Genomic DNA, 15,812 nt, shown 5'->3' on the forward strand with positions numbered 1-15,812 from the left:
GGCAGCTAGCCCAGGTTGCGATGGTGTGCGGCAGCGAGGCGCGCTGCGTTGGGTTCCACTGTGGTGGTGGAGACGGGATCGAGGCGGGTAGTGGATGGAGGTCAGCTGGGGCTAGCGAGAGGAAAGGGTGACATTGAGGCTAGTAGGAGAAAATAGGGCAGAGCCTGAGCCTGGTAAGTATTTCAGGGGGAAACAGCCGTACGTGTAATGAAGGGGAAGGAAAAGCCTTGAACCATTGTTCCACAGAAGTATTCAGGCTCCTATGTAGTATGAGCAAAGAGGTTGCTCGGAGCATCAGAAATAATGCAAGACTTTCCTCCAGATATCAAGGAAAGAAAATGTTCGAATATCCAGGGAAAGGAAATATTTAAAAGTAGCACTTTTCAAAGTACTTTTTTTTTTTCTCCTTTTTTTTTTTTTTTTTTTTTGTAATAGAAATGGCCAATCAAGGTATATGGGGAGGAAATACAGTGAAGCCCAATTTTAAGAAAATGTTTGATAAATGCTTCGTAGTTTTCCCGGTGCTTTGACAAAATTTATATGTCATCCCTTCATGAATAGCTTATATCGCACTTTACAGCAAGGGCTATTGAATTAGCCTAGAATTTCCTAGGTTGAAACCAATCATTTAATTAGCCTAGAATTTCCTAGGTTGAAACCAATCATTTGTGAATAAACTAGAAAATACAGTTCAGGAAATAAATGAAATAGTGTGATCATAAATAATGGAAAGGACCTTATGATTTCATATTTTAAGGTTTCAAAAGATAGAAAAAAATCAAGATTTCAAGATGTATTGATTCTGATCACTGTTTTCTAATGAGAATGAAAATGTCTTCATTTTGTTGTCATTTAGACCATTCAGTAGGCCTGATTCCCGATTTTTACACCAATAAAGCATGACTGATTGGTGAATTTACAAGGAGGGTCTGATGCAAGAGACTGCAATAACCAACCCATCACCTCTGGCTGCCTGGTCATCACTGATTTCTCAAGCCTGAGTTTGTACTGGTGTGCAGCATGCACCACTTGAATCCTGAGACTACTGCAGTCAGATGACACCTAATGTTTATTATCTGCTGGAACTTAGGACTAGATTCTGTCTCTCATTTCCTAGTTAATAACAGCTATGATTTCCACTTGCTTTTCTGTTTGGGTTTCATTTGCATGTTGGAGATGGCACAACTTACAGAGGCTATATACACATGGATGTTGTAGTGCCTCTTCAGTTCAGTGCTACTAAGTCTCCCTTTGCAAAATATTTTGGCTTAAAGGACCTTTTTATATTTGCTAGAGATCACATTATCTGTTGCAGTGTCACACAGAGCATCATGCTCAGACGTACTCAACCATTTATCGTGTTTGTGTGAGTCTTTGCTTATGTGGGAGGACAGGTGGATGGAAAAGGATAAATTTTCAGGGGGGGAAAAAGGCTATTCTCAGCTGTGATATAGGTGTTGTGAGATACGATACTTTAGGTCACTTGTTCTTTAGTTCTTTTACTTGCTCAATAGTTCTTTTACTCGATGGGATGAGTCTTTGTAGACAAATGTGTTTGAGACTAAGAAGAGGTAAAAGACTAAGAAGGATACTTGCAGCACTTCAGGGGAGAGTACAGGTAGTGGAAGGAGTCTGGTAGTTTCAGTGGGCTGGAATTCAGTACAGGCTTATTTGCCTTTATTCAGGCATTTTTATTACTACTTACATTAAAGCACACACTGCTGGGGTGAGAACGATACCATTTCCTCACCAGGCCAGCATAAATCTCCTGTCACATATACAGCCACTTACACTGTGCTTTGTCTTCAGTGCCGCAGGGCCTTGTTTTGGTTTTGTGAGGTTTTTCACAGTGAAAATTAATGTGGTAGCTACATGCCTGTAAAATCAGACAAGCTGCATACACGTTGCTAGAGGAGGTCAGCCCTATGCTGCTGCTGTTGGTTGGCCTCACCTGATTTACCTCACAATAAAAATGCCTTTTAAACCAACACAATGTTGGTTTAAAATATGATAACTAATATACATTAGCTATGCCACAGGAAAACACACCTCATTCGTCAGTCATTGGCCTGAATGTATTTGTCTAGGAAAGGTGACAGCAGCAGCCTCATGTATGTATTGAAGAGGTTGCTCATGGCATATATGCATTCAAATCAGACCAGACAGCATTCCTCTTTGCTAAATCCAAGCTTAGTCTACTATAGAAAGAAAATGGTAGGTAAAATTTGTTTTTACAGAAGTCTTGCTGGCTTACATTAGAAAAAGCCTTATTTTGTATAAGATACTAAACAAGTAAGCCATCCATGAAAAGTATGGCACATATAAACACGTGAACTTGTGAGTTTGCAGTACTTGAGGAGTAATATGTTTTTCAAAAGATGAATCATTACAGTTCACCTGTTTCAAAAATTAGGCTAATAATGTAAATTATTATGTACCTTTCCAATGAAATATGTTTGAAATGCAAAGCAGAAAAAAGTTGGGGTGTTTCAAAGTGCATGAGGCTCAAATAATGACTTTGGACCTCCCTTTGTCAGTGTGTCCATTCTCCCTAGTAATTCTCAAGCCCGCTGGTCAAATCTGAATTAGGGGGTAGATATCTCCAGAGTTATGTGTTTTCCTAAGGTGTCATTAAACTAGGGTTAGGTACTGGTAAGGTACTCACCTTACCTGTACTCCCTGTACAGCAAAAGCTGCAGTGTGAGCTCACCCTTTATTAGTCACAGGAGAGTCCACATGGATGAGAGTGACTTTTTCCCCTCAGGGTGGAAAAAGCTTCAGTAAAAATTCACACTTTATTAGACACTGGATAATCTGAGCATGAGGCTCAGATCCATAGGCCTCATAAGTTCCCTTCATTATTAAATTATTAACAGTTTCCCTGACAAAGCAGAACAAAGCAGCTGCCTTCAGACAGATATAGAAGAAAACAATTTATACCGAAGCTTATGCGGGGCATTCAGATACTACATTTCTTAATAGCCTCGGTGCTTGTTCTGTACAGTTCCACCATCGGAGTAGCTAACTCAGGATTCCGAGCTGATGTAGAAACTGCTGCGTATGTCCAAAGGAATCACATACAATCTCTTTTTGAAGTCAAAGCTCAACTGGAGTTTTAAAGGGCTCTTAAGGGCAACAAGAAGAGCTTCTCCCACAACTTCAAGAGGAAAAGACTGGAAAAGGGAACTGTAGACTTGTTCCTGAATGAGGCAAATGACCTAGTAACATTGGAAACAGGTAAGGCTATGGTACCCAGAGCTATCTTTGCCTCAGATCTGCCATCATGGTCTCCCAGCTCTCTGTGCTTAGGATGCAAAGAGAACTGGCATCAGTGGGTGAGGATCAAGTTGGGGATTACATGGGAGAACTTGACCCATAAACATGCATAGGATCAACTGAGCTGCATGTGAGGATGCTGAGGCAGCTGGCTGTTGTCACTGCAAAGCTGCATTTCTGTCTTTGAAAGCTGTCCTGGGTTCAGCAGTAGCAGTCATTTTTCTCCTTCTTAGTAGCTGGTGCAGTGCTGTGTTTTTGACTTTCAGCCTGGGACACAGTGCTGATGACACCGGTGTTTCTAGTTGCTGCTCAGTAATGTTAACTCTGACCAAGGACTTTCTGAGGTTCATGCTCTGCCAGGGAGGAGGGGAAGCCAAGAGGAAGCAGAGACAGGACACCTGACCCAAACTAACCAAAGAGGTATTCCATACCACAGCATATCATGCCCACTATGTAAACTGGGGGCAGCTACCCAGAAGGGCTAGATCACTGCTCAGGTCAGGCTGGGTATCGGTCAGTGGGTGGTGAGTGATTGTATTCTCTTCCCTTGTTATTTCCCTTATCATTATTATTATCTGTGGTAGTAGTAGTGGTTTGTGTTATACCTTAGTTACTGGACTGTTCTTATCTTAACCCATGGGCGCTACATTCTTTTGATTCTCCTCCCCATCCCTTGGGAGCAGGGGGAGGAAAGGGGGGAGTGAGCGAGCGGCCGCTTCGTTTCTGAGTTGCCAGCTGGGCTTAAACTACGACAAAAGCTCATGGAGACTGAGAGATGTCCCCAGTTGTGGAACAATGGTTATTCTCACGAGGGCCTGCCCAACCCAGGATTAGAGCTGAGTGAGACAGCCTTGAACTTTCTCTGACTCAGCTGAGCCGGGGAGGCCTGGAGTCGAAGAAATGTAAGCAGAACGCTGAAACAGGAGCTTGCTGGCCACAAGGAATGCACCGCTTATCACAAGGCATGCACCCTGCTGTTGCAGAGATATGTGTGTAAAACTTAGCTTAGCCAATAGCAATGTATAGACAGGTGTGTGAACAGGTTTATGTAGCCAATGAAAGATGTACAGCTGTCACGTAAACTATCACCAGTGGTATAAATTAGGTGAGCCTGTGTAATAAATTGAACAAGAAGTGTAACTCATATTGGGATTGTCTTCTTGATTCGGGTCGCTCCTCTGACATTTGGCGCCCCGAACGGGGACTTGAGGTTGGACTCGGACTTCTCCAAACTGTGTCCAGCCGTTGCAGCAAAGGCACAGACGGGGGAAGCGAGGAGCTGGCAGTGCAGGAAGCGTCTACTCGCAAAAGCAGCACAGCTCGGCTACTGGCAAAAGCAGTGAAGCTCAGTTACTGGCAAAAGCAATGAAGCTCGGCTAGGAGGGACAGCTGATGTGGCCTGCGCACCCACACCTGCCATGGGTAAGACCGCGCTCTAAAATCCAACATGAATTGAGAGGCGGCACTCACGCTTTTAGAACAGCTACTTGCTAAGCGAGAGGCTAGCGTGAGCACGAAAAAGCTCAGAGAGCTATGTTGGTGGGCGAAGGAGAAAGGACATCTTAACTACCCACAGCTAATGTTCAGCATTGCTGAATGGAGGGAAATTGGAGACTCTCTGTGGGACGCTACCATAGGGGGGAATAAGTCTGCTAAAGACTTGGGGGTCACCTGGAGGGAGGTCATAAATCAGCTGCAGCAGATGGTGGCAGAGAAAAGGATGGCTATGGCAGCTACTAAGCTGTTGGGATCAGAAGGGCCCCCCCCGCCTGATACATGCGTTTTTGACCATCTATTTGCCGATACAGCCAAGGGTGTTATTATCCCTATTAAGGACGCACCTGAAGAAGTGGCCAAGGAAACTGATAAAGTTCTGCAGAAACCCTCACAGGCGGGGGAAAGGGAGACCCCTCCGGCCCCCCCCTGAACCCACACCAAGGGACCCCAACTCTCGTCCTTGGGAAACTCGCCCACATTACATGACAGACAACTCTGACATCGATTTGGAACCCAATGGCGTACCAAGAGAACCCCCTAAGACCACCCCGGGACCCCTCTCCCCTCAAAAGTCAGGACCCTCAGATAGATCTGTAATGGACATTGAAAAGGGAATAAGGGAGATGGGTGGAATTCCCGTGGGGGATGTCCAGGTGACAACTACTAATGGGGTATTAGTGAAACCCACTGCAACAAATAGTCATTGGCCTGGGGTTATCAGAGATGCCATTTTGGAGGGTGAGTGGCAAGTAGCATTGGCATTGGCATTCCCAGTTCAGACCATAACAACACCCCAGGGACAGCCTGAGGCACAGTGGCATCCTTTCGACTGGAAACTAATGCAGCAGCTGCGGGCTACTGTCTCTCAGTATGGGCTTCACTCTGAACCAGCGAGACATCTTTTGTCTTATGTTTTTGGGTTAGAGGTTATGACACCTAATGATTGCACGTCACTAGCCCGTTTAGTTTTAACACCCTCTCAATACTTGCTTTGGGAAGGTATAGGCCTGGCGTTGTGGGATGAGATTAGTAAAGGGACAAAGGAAGCCCTGAAGTATTCTATGTCATGGAGATGGATAATTGAGACTTTAAAGGAAATGAAATCGGAACAGGCAGCAGTGGCATCTGTTTTCCTGGCCGCTGCTCCTTCACAAAGTCACTCAGAGGTAGAGAAGAGTGCTACCTCTATGGTATTTGCTCCCCCCCGTTGTGCCTGGCATGGCACCGCAGAAGCCTCCTCGGTATAAGGGGGAAGATAAAGTGAAATGGCGCTCGTGTCCGAAAGTACAAGTAGAAAGTGCAAACGCGGTCACCTTCGACCTAGAGGAAGAAGACCCCGAATTGGGGTTGGAACCAGACCCAGAGACTCCGGCAGAACCGGACTTGTACCCTCCCTTTCCTGATCCCGACTCAGACTCAGACGGTTCAGACAGTTTGTCTTGTCGGCAGATGCGAACCAGCCTCAGTGACGGTCAACTGCGACAGCTGCTGAAGAAATTGAAGTATTGGAGACAAAAGAAATCTCCGAACCCTCTGCCCCACCCTCCTACAATCCAGTAGTAAAGAAAGGGGAGTGGGAGGCGGGTGTTGGGCACGGGGTAGGGGATTATGGTAATAACCCTGGTGAAGGTTGGTGTGGGATGGTCAAAGATGCAGTTGTTATGGGGGAATTTTCGGCTTTGGGTCCCTCAGCATTCCCAGTGTTTAACACTCCACAGGGGGGAAAGAAGTGGGAGGCATCGGATTTAAAGGCAGTAAAGGAGGTGCGTCAACCGGTAACATCCTACGGGTTAAAATCATCGTATACTCAGGCAATTATCACACATATTTTTTCTGCATATATCCTAGCACCATACAATATCCCTATGATAGCTCAATTATTGCTTACTCCCCACCTTCAGATATGATTTAAAGTGAGCACAGCAGAGGAAAAGGCTGGATACATGGCTACTGCCTATGCCACTGCTGTTAAACCCCTTCTACAATAAGGTTAGGGCGATCATGGGGGTACTAAAGGTATGAGATGTTATAATTGTGGATGGACAGGACATTGTAAAAAGAAACAGTGTACTGTAAAAAAAAAAAAAATTAGTTCAGCAGCCCCACCCCCCCGCCCCCCCCCCACGGTGGGGTTACTGGTTTTGCAGATAAATGTATTAGATGTGACAAATTACTGCCCCAGGACACCCCCCTTGTCAGTGATTGAATGAATTGGAATTTGATCTTAGGACAACCGTTTTATGGATGTTTTCAGTCCTTCTTAAAGTGAAGGGAGTAACCTTTTTTACGTTAAAGTAAAAGTTCTGCATCAAGACCTGCAGTGGAAAGGTCTGTGATGGACTGTGGACTTATGACCCCATATACAACTCATTTAATACATTCTCTCTGTGATACTCATGTACTAGAAGCTGGTAAAAATAAGTATGTCCAGGTTTCTATCGACCTTTGGAGACCTTTATAAATACTGCTGGCTACTTCTTCCAACATAGGCTGGCCACCTGTGTCGGAATGAGTGTGCATTTTGGTCAGTATAAAAGCCCAAGCCTCATGCGATGTGGGGGAGGCAGAGCCTCTGCGGGGACGCCTGCTAAGGTTGAGCCTGCCACCTCGCACTGCAATGATGCTTCTCGGAGCTGGTTTTCTTGTTAGTCTCCACAGGGTCCTTGTGCCACGTTCTGTATGTGGGTTTGTGTAGTGGGAGTAATGATTGTCTGGATTTTGTGCTTCAAATATTGTAGTTGTGTGGACTGTGCTTGTGGGATCCCATACGTGTGTGTGTGTGTGTTGAGGGCAGACGGTGTTCTGTGTATTTTTTGTTGTTGGGTTCATGTAAAAGTTTCTAATAGATAGTAGTTTAACATTTCAGACAAGAAAGGGTTAATGCAAAAGTGAGGTTGCTGGCAGAAATTTATGGTTGCTGCTGATTTAGGCAGGCAGCTGTAGCTGCTGCCAGGCAGGCCGGCGTTTGTAGCCGTGCAAAGCAGGGTGAGCGACTTCGGGGAAAAGGAGAAAAAAAAAAAAAAAGTTATTTGATAAGAGTTCAGTCCCCATGCTCAAAAACAGCTGCCCTCCGATTCGGCTCCCGGTGCTCCACCGGTGGAAGGACCAGGATGGACACCAGAGCCAAGGAGAGAAAAAACAAAACAAAATAAAACAAACCCAAGCTTAATATGTTTAAAGTAACCTGGGGATGAATCCAAGACTTGGAGGAACAGATAGATCGGTTGAAACAAGAACTGCTAACTGAAAAAGCGAGAGGGGTAGTGCAACCACAAGCTTTACGAGCCGTCACCTAAGCAGCATCAGGGTGACAGATACAGAACCTACCTACTTCTCAAGAACTGATAACCTGGAGGAGGGGGTACATTTGTATCCTTCTGCCTACAGGTCCATGGCGAATGCCTGCAAAGTTTGTCAAGCCTTGCCATGAGCTGGACAGACGAATGGAGGAACCTGATGTTTCAGCTGCAGGAGCTGAACATGAATACCCCAAGCAGAATGAGATAGAGGAAGAGAAAAACCAATGATTGCTAAACATCATTTGGGGGCAACTGAAAAGTAACAGCTTGAATATGTGTGTTTGTAAAGTAGTTATTGTTAGAGGCTTTGATTTTGTGTATGAAACCACCTGTATTTACTAGCCAGTTACTAATAAGAAACTACACCTTGTATTATATGGATTTGTCACCTGTAAAAGAAATGTTAGAGTATGCAAATTTGTAGTAGCTGCTAGAAATTGCTAAGGCAAAAGATAGAAATATTCTAATACAATGGTAAATTAAGTGGGGGGAGAATTCCACTGGTAAGAAATTTCTTTGGCTAGTCCCTTGCTGGCATCAGCATCTTCAACATGCTGCTGCACCCTGTAATAGTTACTCTGCTAATGTAAATCTGTGTGTGTGCCTTGCCATGATAACAACTTGTTACTGGATGAAGCAGGTGAAACTCTGCATTGACAACAAGGTGCAAGGATTGAGGCTGGCCAAATGCCTGCTACCACAATTAAGGACAAGACTGGGTTGGTCTCTGTGTTTGCCACCAAGAAGAACCTTTAGCTCCACTGCTGGCTGCAACCCAGCAGGCGTGGAGCGGTGAGGACACATGCCATGCCAGACCTTTGGGATGGCTTACATCTGATTCTGTTGTATGGCCCCAAAAAGTAGAATTGCACCTAGAGCTGAGGACATTGACCGATGTTCAAACCCTAATGGGGGATTTGCAATGGGTCCAGCCTCTTATTGGAATTACTAATGAACAACTAATGCCTTTATGTCCTTTGCTAAAGGGTGCACAAGCTGACAAACCAGTAGTCGTTTCTGAAGAACAACAGTCGTCTCTCATGCACAGTCAGTGTTTGCTGTGATCTTGCAATGGCAAAAGAAAGACGGGGGAGACATCTTGGCTATTTTGGAATGTTTTTTTTTTTGCCATTGCAAGCTTGCAAGAGCATTCAGACACACATGGAAGCGGTTGGACAAATCATTAGAAAAGGGAGAACATGTATACTTGCCATTTCAGGAGAAGAGCCAGCTAACATTCACATTCCTATAGGTGTGGAGGACCTAGAGTGGGTAATGGAGCATTCCGTTAGCCTGCAGATGGCCTTGCTGCAATATGAAGGGAAAGTCTCAGTGGATTTACCTAACGGAAAAGAAGCCTCATTGCTATTGTCCAATGCATGGATAACACGACCAAAGTTATCCATGAGACCCATTCAGGGAGGGCTAACTGTGTATACAGATGCAGGGAAAAAATCGGCTAGTGCAGTGGTCACATGGTGCCAGGGCAATCAATGGAAACATCACAAACTTTTGCAAGGTCAGGAGATTAGTTATAAATTTTAGTGTTAACTGCGGTTGTTTGGGCAATATTTCATTGGTTACATGTCCCGCTTAATGTGGTCACTGGTTTGTTATATGTGGGGGGCGTAGTACAACAAATTGAAGATGCATTTATTAGAGAAACGCAGAATGAGCATCTTAGGACTCTTTTTCAACAACCTTAACAAGCTATCCACCAGCGTTCAGCAGAATATTACATCATTCATATTCGGAGACACAAAAATCAAGATGGGTTAGCTGAAGGTAACGCAAAAGCTGATAAACTCGTAAGCCATATTCGTCCTATCGTCAGTCAATTTGATGCTGCACGGATGGCACATGCTCCGTTCCATCAAACTGCATGAGGCCTACGGCGACAGTATCAAGTAACATGGACTGAAGCCACTGGAATTGTTTGAAGTTGTCCTCAGTGCAGCAATCATGGACCAGGACTTGGACTTGGGGTCAACCCTCGGGGTTTGAGGGCTTTGAAGCTGTGGCAAATGGATGTCACTCATGTTTTTGAGTTTGGGCATTTGCGTTAGGTACATGTTATGGTAGATATGTATTCTAAGTTTGTATGGCCTACAGCACAACCTGGGGGTTAAGTGGTTGGCTATGTAGTTTGATTAAGGCATGCATATGTGGATTGATTGCTTTTGTTTTTGTTTTACTATTGATACCTTGCTTATTACAATGTTTGCAAAGCTTACTTAGTAGATCACTTAGCAAAATTTTCCTTGTGTGACAGCAAGCATCCTGGTTTGTGCAAAAGAAAAACGGGGGAATTGTGGAGCAATGGTTATTCTCACGAGGGCCTGCACAACCCAGGATTAGAGCTGAGTGAGGCAGCCTTGAACTCTCTCTGACTCAGCTGAACCAGGGAGGCCTGGAGTCGAAGAAATGTAAGCAGAACGCTGAAACAGGAGCTTGCTGGCCACAAGGAATGCACCGCTTATCACAAGGCATGCACCCTGCTGTTGCAGAGATATGTGTGTAAAACTTAGCTTAGCCAAAAGCAATGTATAGACAGGCGTGTGAACAGGTTTATGTAGCCAATGAAAGATGTACAGCTGTCATGTAAACTATCACCAGTGGTATAAATTAGGTGAGCCTGTGTAATAAATCGAACAAGAAGCATAAGTCATATTGGGATTGTCTTCTTGATTCGGGTCGCTCCTCCGACACCCAGTGACTGGAGAAAGGCAAATATTGTGCCCACCTTGAAAAAATCCCAAAGGGAAACTGTTGGTTGATCAGCCTCACTGCAGTGCGTGTGGAAATCTATGTCATCTCGGAACATGTTTCTGGGGACAGGAAAGAGGAGGTGATCAGGAACAGTCATCATGCATTTATCAAGGGTGAATCATGCCTCACCAATTGCAAGGCTTTGGACACCATCTACCACAATCTTGTATCTGAATTAGGACATTATGGTAGGAGGGAGTGAGGGAGAGAGGGAGGGGGGGAGGGAGGGAGGGAGGAGGGATAGGTGGACGGACAATCACATGAGTAAAAAACTGGATGATAGGGCTCAGAGGACAGCAGTTAATGGGCTCTAGTCTACTTGGAGGCCAGTAAGAAGTGGAGTACTGTAGGGGTCTATCCTGGGACCTGACCTGTTAAACATCTTTATCAGTGCCTAGAGGAGATAACAGAGGGCCCTCTCATCAAGTTTGCGGATGATAGCAAATTGGTGGGACTGGTCAACATGGTAAAGGGTAGAGCTGCCGTTCAGAGGGAATCAGACTGGAGACATGGGATGACAAGAACCTCATGAAATTCAACCAGGGCAAATGGTACCTGAGATGGACTAATACCAGGCAGGATACAGGTGTGGGGAGCAGCTCTGCAGAAAAGGGCCTGCTGTCCTGGGGACAACTAGGCAAGCCCAAGCCAGCAATGAAGGCTAACAGCACATTGGACTGAGCAGGAGCACAGCCAGGAGGTAGGGAAGCGATTACCATTCTCTATGCAGTACTCACACCACATCTGGAATACTGTGCTTTTCTACCACCACATAGTTACAACACCTTGCTGCAGGTCTTTTCAAAGTTCTCTTCTCCCTCCAGGAAGGAAGAGGGGCACAACACCCACCTCAGCCTCTAGCAGGGGAGGAGAGACACAAAGAAAGGCCAGATGTGTATTAGCACTGTAAAGGAAGGTGTGTGCTTCCTGCTATGGCTGGAGAGCAGCATTTTCCACTGGTGCCAAGAACCATTTAGGGAGTTGCTGCCCACTGTGAAGGCAGCACGTATCGCATCCCCTAACTCCTCCACTTGCTTTTTAGTCAACACAACCAGTCCAGCTGATGACATGCATAGCAGAGGCAGTGATGCAGAGAACAAGGGACCCTCATACTGACAGGAAACCTGGGATGTGGCCCAACTTGAATTACCCCAAGCAAGGGGAACAAAAATACCAGCCTGAGACCTAGCGTGCAGTCTCTCTGAGTCCTACTTAGCACAAAAACAGCGCAGAAACGTCGCCTTCCTATGGTACCTTTGTCCCACATCTAGTTCTTTGAGCTGATGACACTGTTCACAAGTTCCTGCTGCACTCTGACAGGATCAGGATATTAAAAGAACATCAAGCATAGAAAATATGGGTGAAGCTGTGTGTGATGTAGCCTAATAATGCCTTGGTTTGAAAGGATTAAAATATGTGAATCTGGAGGAGAGGATAGAGGCACAAGATCTGTGGAGATGCCATTAGTGGTTTAGGTGATAAACTAATTAAACATAGTGAAGTTAGGAGTGGTTCTAAGGCTGGTGATTCGCATTCCTTTTCACTTACTGTTTTCAGCTTGGCCTAAGTTCTGTAGGGATTCCTAGTAACGCTGGGAGAGCTGGGGCAGGAAAAAGTGAGTCACTTCCAGAAAAAAAATTTCCTTAGTGCTAACATATTACTTTATATGTCAGGAGTTTACTATAGTAGTCAGGAGTTTAACCCAGGCGTACTCTCTGTTTGTCTCTGTTCCGGGAAAGATTGGGAGGCCTTTGTGTTGGACAAAGTGCCAGGTTTCCTCATGTAAGTGTCACACTGGGTGTGGGGAAGACTTTGCCTGAACTGGATTATCAAAATCCCCCATCAACTTGCCAGGGTAGAAGAACGCAGCATTGACCTGGGAGGAAGAAGGGAAGGCAGGGTTTAGAAAAATAGTTTTTCTGAAGAATAAGATAATGGTGAGAGACTCTCTGAAAATAAATAGTGGAAAGTATTCTTTCAGTTTCTCTAGGATTTATGGGGTTTGAATACACTACATGGTAGGAAGTGTAGAAAATCAGTCATATATTTGCTCCCACAGGGAAAAAGATACACAATTAATTTGTGTTAAAATCAAAATTAGAATTCTGATCACGTGACATTACTCAACCACAGTATTTGCTGCTGAAACATAAATGCTAATGGCTAGGACACGACCTATAGTCCACCATGCCACTTCAAATGAATGAACTGAGTCCATCATGTTCTAAAAAAATATGTAAAACTTTTTTTATAATATTGTTATTTATTTTTAGGTATGTTCAAACATATATTACCTAATGAAGTGTCCTTAATACATACCCCTGATTTAACAGCAATTCCATGCACTTACAAGAGAACTGCATCCAGTGTACTGCAGAAAATAGCAAGGTGCAATGTGGAGACCTGTAGCTGAAGACCTGTAAAACCACATCTCAAGGATGTAATGCCATGGATTTAAAAATAAACAATTTATTGGAAGGAAAGCTTGAGAATTGCACTCATGAGGGCAATTGTAGATATGGAACAGTAGTAATCATGTTTTACACAGCAAAATATGTTTCCCTGGAGTAAGCGATGTTCACCTAAAATGATAGTGTTGCTAATTTTACAAGTACAACATTCTACTTTTGAAATTAAACATTTTAAAGGTCCGTGTCAACAAAGTATTTGGGGTAGGGTTTTGTATTTGACTTCTTTAAAAATTCTGGTGAATGACATACTGAATTCTTACACATCTGCTTGTGCTGCTTTGCGCTGCAGCAAATACAGTCAAAATGACCTCTGCCAGCACAGTAAAAGCCAATGGTTAAAGCTGTGTAGTTAAATTCACGCCCTGGAATGAAGAGAGAAGGGCAGAGCAGTATTCCAGGGTTAGCAGATTTAAGCTGCACATTGCTGGGAATTCATAGCTCCAGACCTGGGCCATGCTTCCCTACCAGTGCTGCCAAAATGGTATATCCACCTGCTCCCCATCTTCTATCTGGCTTGTGCCTTGTAGTCCAGGAGACAGAGCTCTTTTGTTGGTTTTGTTTTTTTTTTTGTTGCTTTCACTCAGTCTTTCTCTCTGTGCTCAGTCTTCCTTTTCTTTAGATGGCCTGAGAAGACTGCTGTGTATTTAATTGATCAGATTTCTGATTTAAGACTTAGTAGCAGATGTATAGAATTTCTCAGTTCGGGCTGGAACGAATAAAAAGTTTGATTTTCTTATAATGATTTTGCTTCTGAAGCTGAATAGGTGCACCAGAAACTGCAGTCTCTGGGATAGATAAAGAAAGAACCAATTTTCACAGAAAAACTATCTTAGAAAAAGGCAAGGGAAGAAATAGAAATGAGACTTCACAAGCTTCTGGTTTATAAGATCCGTCACATAATGTGTTGGTTGGAAACTCAAACAATGAAAAATAACTATGCTCATACAATGTATGATTATTTGAACAACTAAGAAATTTACAATGGCTTAGACAATCTTTGTGCTGTTACAGGCACCTTGTGTATGCTCTTTAACATTCTTCCCATTTCACAAAGAGAAACAAGACTGGAGACACATTTTTTCTTAAATATCCAGGTTTAACTCCAAATGAGAGGCAACCCCAAACATAATTGAATGCAGAACTTTAAATTCCATTTCCATGTTTAAGCAACGACATTCTCTTGCTTAACCACTAGTAAATAATATTTGTTGTCCTTTTACAACCACTGTATTTAAAAAAGAAATAGGATGTCATGGTTCCTAATTGGAACATTCACATGGAAGGGTTGTGAGACTTCAAGACAAATGCATGGATTTCTCTGTGTTCCTACAGTAACTTTAATAGAGATGAGATGGATTTGTCACTGACATTTCTGAAACTATGTTGATGGTTTCTTAAGGTTCTACTGAGCCTTTTTCTGCAAACAGTCCAACCGAAAATCAAAGGGACCAAATTCTTTGAGGACTGAAACTAATCAAGTTATGTCATGAAGCCACTGTTGTGCTTGCTGTCCGTTTCAGAGAAAGACCAAAATTAGTCTTTATTTGGACCTACAGCAGGAAAATGTGATCTGTTTAAACTCCCTTCTTCACCAGTGTGAGGAGTGGAAACTCAAGGGAAAAACAGAAGGGTTGAATTAATTTTTTTCTCTGTGTTTGATCACTGCCTGTGAAGCAGCATTTGTCCCATGGCACTAGAGCCACATTCACTGTGGGCCTGTGTTAGAAAATTATCAAGACTGTTTATTTAATATTACTGTCATCTATAAATGAGTATATATTACTCACAGTGAATGTACACTTTGCTCTATTTTACTCTCATGTCAATGCAACACCATGATTATAATGAGGATTTGACAGACTAGTGCAGTGACATCTTTCTCGCTGCTCCCAGTGATCACTGTAACGTACACAATGTGCCATTTGAAAAATGAACAAACTCCAACAGATTCTTTTACTTCATTTAACAGCTGATTGCATCTTGGTCATCAAAGATCATAGAATCACAGAATCACAGAATGGTTTGGATTGGAAGGGACCTTTTAAGGTCATTAAGATCATTAAGTTCCAACCTCTCTGCCACAGGCAGGGACACCTTCCACTAGACCAGGTTGCCTAAAGCCCTTTCCAACCTAGCCTTGAACACTGCCAAGAATGGGGCATCCATAGCTTCTTTGGGCAACCTCTTCCAGTGACTCACCACTCTCACATTAAATAATTTCTTCTTTATATCCAACCTAAATCTCCTCTGTTTAAATTTAAACCCATCACCCCTTGTCCTATCACTATAGGCCCTTGTAAAATATCCCTCTCCAGACTTCTTATCAGCCCCGTTTAGGCACTGGAAGCTGCGTTAAAGTCTCCCTGGAGCCTTCTCCAGGCTGAACAGCCCCAGCTCTCTCAGCCTCTTTCCATAGCAGAGGTGCTCCAGCCTTCTGATCATCTTCATGGCCTTCTCTGGACACACTTCAGCAGCTACACATCCCTCTTGTGTTGAGGGC

At 43.9% G+C, this 15,812-nt stretch overlaps 1 protein-coding gene across 1 annotated transcript in view; it reads right to left on the reverse strand.

The window, feature by feature from the left end:
• Positions 1-15,812, reverse strand: part of ABHD5 (abhydrolase domain containing 5, lysophosphatidic acid acyltransferase) — a 294,222-nt gene that overhangs the window by 227,882 nt on the left and 50,528 nt on the right. The window lies entirely within an intron of this gene.

This window comes from Neopsephotus bourkii, unplaced genomic scaffold (assembly GCF_033783945.1).
Source record: "Neopsephotus bourkii isolate Nb327-2 ecotype Australia unplaced genomic scaffold, CSIRO-AGI_Nbou_v1 NB_1280, whole genome shotgun sequence".
Taxonomy (NCBI): Eukaryota; Metazoa; Chordata; class Aves; order Psittaciformes; family Psittacidae; genus Neopsephotus; species Neopsephotus bourkii.